Source organism: Brassica napus, chromosome C2 (assembly GCF_020379485.1).
Source record: "Brassica napus cultivar Da-Ae chromosome C2, Da-Ae, whole genome shotgun sequence".
NCBI classification, from domain to species: domain Eukaryota; kingdom Viridiplantae; phylum Streptophyta; class Magnoliopsida; order Brassicales; family Brassicaceae; genus Brassica; species Brassica napus.
Window position 1 is genome coordinate 28,016,943 of NC_063445.1, and position 8,402 is coordinate 28,025,344.

An 8,402-nucleotide genomic window follows, 5' to 3' on the forward strand; every position below is an offset into this window, starting at 1 on the left:
GGTCTGTGCCTTAAAACTTTATACCATCTTTTAATCTAAAGTTTTTTTTTTGCTAAAATGTTAAATTTATTGATCATCAGATAAATAAATGTTTATTTACAACCAAAAAATGATAAACATAATCTGCATAGTTATCTATGTCCAATGTGAACTCTGAACCAGCACTGGAGAAGCCCTCGAAACCTCGGTTTAATCTAAAGTTAGTTGGTATTGAAAACGTGTGGTTTAAGGGTTGCTTTGTTAGATGCAACCATCCTTAAAAAAATGCCTTATAGGCAATGCCTTAGCCATAGTTTCTTTACTAGGCTTACTAAACTCCTTTCACGATTTCTTACTTGATATTATGCCCTTTAGGCAACTCTTTATCAATAAAACATTCATATGTTCAAGTAAGATCAGGCAAGATATAATCAAAACAAACTCTTTTATATATATATATATAAAATCGTGAACCATCAAGTAGGTTTAAAAGCAAATCACAAAATCATAAACTTAAAATTATCATGTCGAGATCTTTCTTTAGTCAATAGATAGGCCGGCCACAGCATCTGTTATTGTGGACACGGCTGCCTTGGATTCATCTTGATCCAATGCCTCAGGATATCTCATCTCACTGCTTTTGTTGCTCAATGTATCTTTTCTGAAGTTTTTCAAATCTGTTAATGGTATCTTTAACTTTCTGCTTTCTTTGCTCAGTTGCCAATAGGTATGACAATAGGTCATTATAGGTTGTGAAACCTTTAGCCTTATGTAATAGAAACTGATCCTTTGGATGGAATGTGGAATATGTTTTATACAGTAAATCATTATCTGTAACCACTTCATCACATAGTTCAAGACTATGGGCGATTTTCATTAGAACAGAATTATATTCGTCCACGGATTTAAAATCCTGGAACCTGAGTATCTTCAAATCATTCATGGCTTTTCACCATAATTCCATTGAGTATATGGATTTTATCTTTATCCAAAGATCATAAGGATCCTCAATATTTTCATACTTATTTCTCAGTTCCTCAGTGAGATGATAGCGCATAATTGTTATGGCTCTATGCTTTTCACTTTCAATTTCATCATTGCTTCAATGATACATTTCCCGAGTCCTCTAGACTTCAGGGCAATTGAAGTGTTCATTTCCTATTCTGGATAATATCTTCCAGAGATATCTAGGGCAGCATAATCCGAAGGCTCAAATCTCGACATGTGAAATCGTCAATCAATTCATGATTTAGAATTCTTGCAACCAATTTAAATAATCAGTGCACATGGTTTCATAAGTCTCTCTATAATACTTGGACCACACGGTCACGTATTGTAATGCTTAGATCTCACGGCCATTATGTGATACAACGATCATAAAGATCGGATCATGATGTAATCCGGTTTATATAACCATCTGGATACTAGGCCACACGGCCACTTAAATATGCACTAAACCACACGGCTTTTAATCAATCAAGGGCACAAGGCCGCAAGTGTGAGCAATGCATTAGGCCACACGGCCGTTCGGTATGTTTCGTAACAAAAACACAATGTCACACAATCCATATCAATTAAGTTTACCAATTTCAAGGTTGGTAATGTTTCAGCTAGATTTTTAGAATCAAGTAATCTAGCAACCTAACTCACATTTAATATGTAAATGTTCCTAATCTTTAAACCAATCTTTCAAGCAATGTGAGATTTAAGGTCTTCAAGGCCTTTAGAAATATCAATCAAGATTAAGGGTTTCAAGGCCTTAAGGATTTCGAGTTTTGAGATTAGATCTATCAAATCAATCTATCAATCCTAACATCTCACATCATCAATCAATATTCATTCAATTTCAAAATCAATTTTCAATTTAGGGTTTTGATTTTATTAATCAAAAATTTTTTTGTTTTTTTAAGGTGATCAATTTTAATCTTAATCAATCAATAAGCTTTTAATAGTTTTCGAATTAGGGTTATAGGGATTTTGAAAACTTTGATCTTTGATCAAAGGGATTTGATTTGAGATTCAAAAACCTTTAAGGTTCTGATTTTAATTGATCAATGGATCAATCTCGTTTTTAGGGTTTATATCGAACTTATAGAGCTTCGATTTACTCATAGGGGATTGATCTATTAACCTATGGCTTTTAGTTTTAGAGATTATATTTTAGGTTTCAATCTTTACAAAACAACCAGATTCGATTCTTGTTTTCAGATTTCGAATTACTTGTATTTTGTAGGGTTGAACCGGACTACCAAAGTCGGATGAACCTCTATCTTGCACGCGGACGGACGCTGGCTCCTATCAGGTCGCGAGTTGGAGTACGGACGCGAGCTGTCTCGGACAGTTTGGCGTCTTGTCGCGGATGTGCGCTGAGGTAGTCAGATTAGGGTTCCAAAAGTAAAACGGCGACACATATTGTGGCTGAGCGTGAGGGCGTGTCTGAGATCGGATCGATGAACCGTTTGCGCTGATGGATTCGTCTCGTCAAGGGTTTCAAGATGATATGTGAATCGTCGTCTGGCTCCTCAGGGTTTGAAAGATCGATCGATTTTAATTTGCGCCGGATTTAGGGTTTATGTGTGACGGATATTAGTTTAGGGTTAGGGATTGGCGATTTTCTTTCTCACGGTTTTGGGAGTCTATCGTGCTGATAACGTGTTGTGATTAGAGTTTAGAGACTGAATATTTCTGTGTGTTATTATTAATGAACAATGGAGGTTCCTTATATAAGGATTACAAGATAAACATAAATGGAAAGAATACATATCCTATCCATCTAGATTTAGGAAAACTACTAAAACATAAACATATAAGGAAAAAGAAGTAGGGTTTCCTTTTCTCCTAATCTTATGGCCGCCTCTCTCTCCTGAAGTCAGTTCTCTCTCTCTCCTCTCTCTAGGGTTTCGGCCATCTCTCTATCTTTTATGTATTGGGCCGGTCTTAGGCAAGGCCTGATTATGGACATTCACCGTTGGATTTATAACATTATTGTTATTTTCTTATATGTAGAAATATATTGTATATATACTTTCACACTACACAAGTTTTAAAATCTAACATTGCAGATTTATACACTACAAATATGTTTATGCTTTACAATTGTTGCAGTAGTAATGCAAATCATGTTTGTTGAAAATAATATTTTAATAGTTTCCATCCAAACTCTACAAAATCAACTCATTACTCGTTAGCATACAAACGTATTTGTCTTATTAGTCGTTGTTATATATCAATCGTACAAACTACTTAATAATGTTTTGTTTAGAGATAATTGTGTTCTAACCAATCAAGATAACATACATATATACACATGCATAATATTATATTTTGTTAATCATAATCGTAACTGATTACATATATTATATTATTTATATATATATATATATAATGTGTGTCTATATAGTTATATTATTATTATTTTATTGTTTGATCCCCGTTTGGCATCAAATAATGCACTTCTGGAATCCACAGAATAGTCGGTTGACTTCGATCGCTCAACACTGTGGTCAATTCAAAAAAAAATGTGTATATATAGCTATATATATGTCTATATACAGTTTTTTTTACGTCAAAAGGCTATGCTATTACTCAAACTTGAGGTGGTCTGGGTAACCAAACCGGAATAGAACAACCAACAAAGTGTTACTCTCTACGAAAAGATCTAGCAGTCTTAGCTAGAAAATCTGCAGTCTGATTATGCGCCCGTGGAATGTAAGTGATGTTGAAGTCCGGGAAGCATATCTGTAGCGTCTCTATTCTCTCCAATTCTGTCGTAAAGCTTGGCCACGCCTGAGGATCCTTAACCATAGCAATCAGTTCCTTACAGTCTGTACTCTCAATCGCCCACCGCAGTGCTTCTACCTCCGAATGCAAGGCTGATTCACGTCGAGGGAAGTTTTTTGTCCCCATAAGCTGAATATTCCCAGAGCTATCCATCCATGTCCATCCACATCCACTAAAGTTAGCTGAAAGGGTCCAAGAACCATCTAGTAAACAAATATTTTCCAAGCATACGGCTTGGGGTTCCTCATTTATAGTGTCTTGTGTCACTGCTTGTACCACCTCATTAGTCTCAAACCATGCATGGCATTCACTCTCAGCATGTCTAACTAGTTCGAGAGGATCTCTATCTATGCCCCTGAAGAGTTTTTCATTCCTAGCCTTCCAAATGAACCATATTATCCAGGGATAAGGATCCATGTCTTGCTCTGGCTCCATGATACTATTTTTCCTCCAGAATAGATAATCCATGTTTGTGTATACGCTCGATACCGGAAAAATATTTGGGCACGTCGGGGTTGAAGATAAAGACCATACTTGACGGGCTGGTGGGCATTCAAGGATTGCATGTGTGACAGTCTCCTCTGCTTCTCCACATCTTGGGCAGTAATTGTCACACCGCATATTGCGTCTAACTAAATTCCTCGTTACTGCCACATGACCAGTTAACAACTGCCACATAAGATGACATATCTTCGTAGGGGCCTTCAGTTTCCACGCAAAGGCCTGGAGCTTTGTAATACTTGGCTCCAAAACTTCCTTCTCCTCTGTTAACTTTAATAAATTATGTGCCACCCAATATCCAGATTTAACCGTGTATTGGCCACTCCTTGTAAAGTTCCAGCAGAAAGTATCACGACGGTGAGTTGAGCTTATGGCCAAACTCCTTATGAGTGGTATATCCTCAAGATGAACATAGTTCTCCAACAGTCCCACATCCCAATCCTTCAATCCCTGATCAATAAGATCGCTTACTCTCATGTTAGGGTTCATCACAGGAGCTATAGGGGCAGCTGGCCTGGCGGGATTCGATGGAATCCATGGATCCTCCCATACCTTAACCTCATAGCCTGAGTGTACCTTCTGTCTAATCCCCAGTAGCAGCAATTTTCTTGCAGCAGAGATGCTAGTCCACACATAGGATGGGCTACTAACAGGGCTTACTCTCAGTGGTGAGCTCAATCTATAGTACCTTCCACTACAAGAAAACACACCGAATTCCGACGGAGGTTCCGACGGACACCAAGGTCGTCGGACATTTGTGACGGAATACTGACAAATTTCCGACCAAATCCAAAAAAATTAAGTCGTCGGAATTCCGTCGGCCATTTCCGACGGAATTCCGACGAAATATGGTTCGTCGGAATTTTCCGACGACTTTTAGACGACATTCCGATAAAAAATGTAACTGTTGTAGTCGTCGGAAGTTCGTCGGTATATTCCGACGAATTTCCGACGACATTCCGATTAACAGCAAAGTCGTCGGAATTCCGTCGGTCTTTTCCGACGGAATTCCGACGAACCATGTGACCGTTGCCGACAAATATATATGACCGTTGTATAGCCGTTTGAGATTGGACAATACCGACGGAATTCCGACGGACTGCTTTACATCCGTCGGAATTCCGTCGGAAAGTCGTCGGAGGTACGTAAGCAATTTCCTATAAATACAACCCCTCCTCATTCAACTCATTCACACTTCATTCTCTCTTCATTCTCTTTAGTCATAACAATTCCGTGAAAATCATGTCTTCAGAAGTTTATTATCGTTCGTGGATGGATAAACCTATTTGGATCCGAACACCAATTTGCTTACGGAAGAATATGTTCAAGGGATTGGAGAATTCATGAGGCTTGTTCAACAGCAACCAGATGCAAAAAGTGGTATGTTAAGATGTCCCTGCTCTTCTTGCAATAATAATAAGGTTATAAAAGAATTTGATGTTTGGACTCATTTGTATATGAAAGGGTTTTCACGTAATTATAAAGTTTGGTACCTTCATGGGGAAACTGGTTATGAATATGGTAGTACTAGCGAACCTCAGCCTGTTAGTGAACCTCAGCCTGATATTAGGTTAGAAGAATCTAGAACGGATATAGATTATGGTGTAGGTACTGAGCAGATGGTACATGATCATTATAGAGGGGAAGAACCAAACCCCGAGTCTAGGAGATTTTTTGACATGTTGGATGCAGGAAAACAACCTTTGTATCAAAATTGTAGAGATGGTCATTCAGTCTTATCATCTGCAACTAGATTACTGGGTATTAAGACAGACTATAATTTGGCAACTGCATGATCTACTGGAGAGCGGATGAGACACGGAATGTATGCAAATTTTGTGGGAAACCTCGTTATCAGGAGACGAGGGGAAGATTTCCGATCCCATTCAAAAGAATGTGGTATTTGCCTTTGACGGAAAGATTGAAGAGGTTGTATCAGTGTGAGCGCACAGCAAAAGCAATGAGATGGCATGCAGAGCATTCCACAAATGGTGAGATTAGACATCCTTCAGATGCAAAGGCTTGGAAACATTTCCAGTCAACATATCCAGAATTTGCGGAAGGGAGAAGAAATGTTTATCTTGGATTATCTACTGATGGTTTCAGCCCATTTGGAAAGCATGGAAGGCAGTATTCTCTATGGCCAGTTATTGTGACACCGTACAACTTACGGCCGAGCTTGTGCATGCGACGAGAGTTTTTGTTTCTCTCAATTCTCGTCCCCGGGCCAGATCATCCTAAAAGATCATTAGATGTGTTTCTTCAACCACTAATATATGAGTTGCAACAACTATGGGCGCATGGTTTTGAGACATACGATGTTTCGCGCAAAGAAAACTTTTAGATGCGGGCAGTACTTATGTGGACAATAAGTGACTTTCCAGCATATGGTATGTTATCTGGATGGACAACACATGGGAAGCTATCATGTCCATATTGTCAAGATGACACAGATGCTTTCCAACTAAAGAACGGAAGGAAAACGTGTTGGTTTGACTGTCACAGACGATTTCTACCACCTGATCATCCATACCGCACGAGTAAGACTTCGTTTACGAAGAACAAGCAGGTGTTTGATGGTCCACCTGAGGAAGTTAGTGGGAAAGATTTGTTGAAGCAGTTTAGGTATTTTGATGCAGAAAGGACGCCAGATGTAGGTGGACATGAAAACATTCGAGTCAATGCGGTTGGAGAGCTACATAACTGGCACAAAAAGAGTATTTTCTGGGATCTGCCATATTGGGAGAGTCATCTATTGCGGCATAATTTAGATGTCATGCATATTGAGAAGAACTTCTTCGATAATCTGATGAACACAGTCCTTAACATCCAAGGTAAAACGAAGGATAATTTGAAGTCAAGGTTGGATTTAGTCGATATTTGTGATCGTTCTGAACTTCACGTTGATGAGAATGGTACGGCCCCTTTTCCCATTTATCGGCTAGATGGTGCTAGAAAAGAAGAGTTCTTTGATTGGATTACAGATAAAGTGAAATTTCCTGACGGATATGCATCAAATTTGGGGAACTGCGTTGATAGAAGCGAAGGAAAGTTTACTGGCTTGAAGAGTCATGATTGTCATGTAATTATGCAGCGCCTCCTTCCGTTTGCTTTTTCAGCATTATTGCCACGTAATGTTCATGAAGCAATTGCATGTATATTATATTTTTACAATTTAATTTATTTTTATATTTAACAATTATGCTTATAAAAACTTAATACTTACGAAAATTATGTCTTTTATCTATGTAGGGATTAGTGTTTTCTTCCGCGACTTATGCAGCAGAGTAGTGACTGAAGAGGGTATTAATAATTTGAAGACAAACGCATCAGTCAGCATGTGCAACCTTGAGAAGATATTTCCTCCATCATTCTTTGATGTAATGGAACATCTTGCTATTCATCCCGCAAGAGAATTGGAACTTGGTGGTCCTGTGCAGTACAGATGGATGTATATTTTTGAGCGTTATATGCATCATCTGAAGAAGATGGTCAAAAATCAAAGCAGGGTGGAAGGATCTATAGTGGCACATGTGATCAATGAAGAAACTGCAATCTTTGCTGAAAATTATTTTCCACCAGAAGTGCATACAAAACACCGAAGACCTGCTCGGCATGATGATAGAGGGGAGAGAGCAACATATCATGTTACTGTCCCAAGCATGTTCAAGGAAATAGGACGACTTAGTGGAAAATTCACGAAGCGGAGACTTACGGACACTGAGCACGCTCATTTGCAAACATATTTGCTCACCAACTGTGAAGATATTCTACAATATGAGAGGTAAAAATATTTATTCATTTATTGTTAGATTAATATTCAATAATTTTATTTCATATTGATAATATTTTTGTATATAGTGTATATATGGCGGAGTTGCGTATGACTCACAGGCATGCAACAGAAGATGAGCTTCGACAACTTAGAGATAACGGATTTGCTGCGTGGCTTCATAGTTATGTGAGTCATATATCATATTACCCTATGCAAATGATTAGTTTAAATTTAATATATATAAACTAATTAATTTTGCAATCATATATGTTTTTAATTTATAGGTGAATGATGGTTTGGCCAGAGGTCTTGTGTTCGATGATTGGATACGCGAATTTGTGCAGGGACCAAACTATGTGGTCAAATC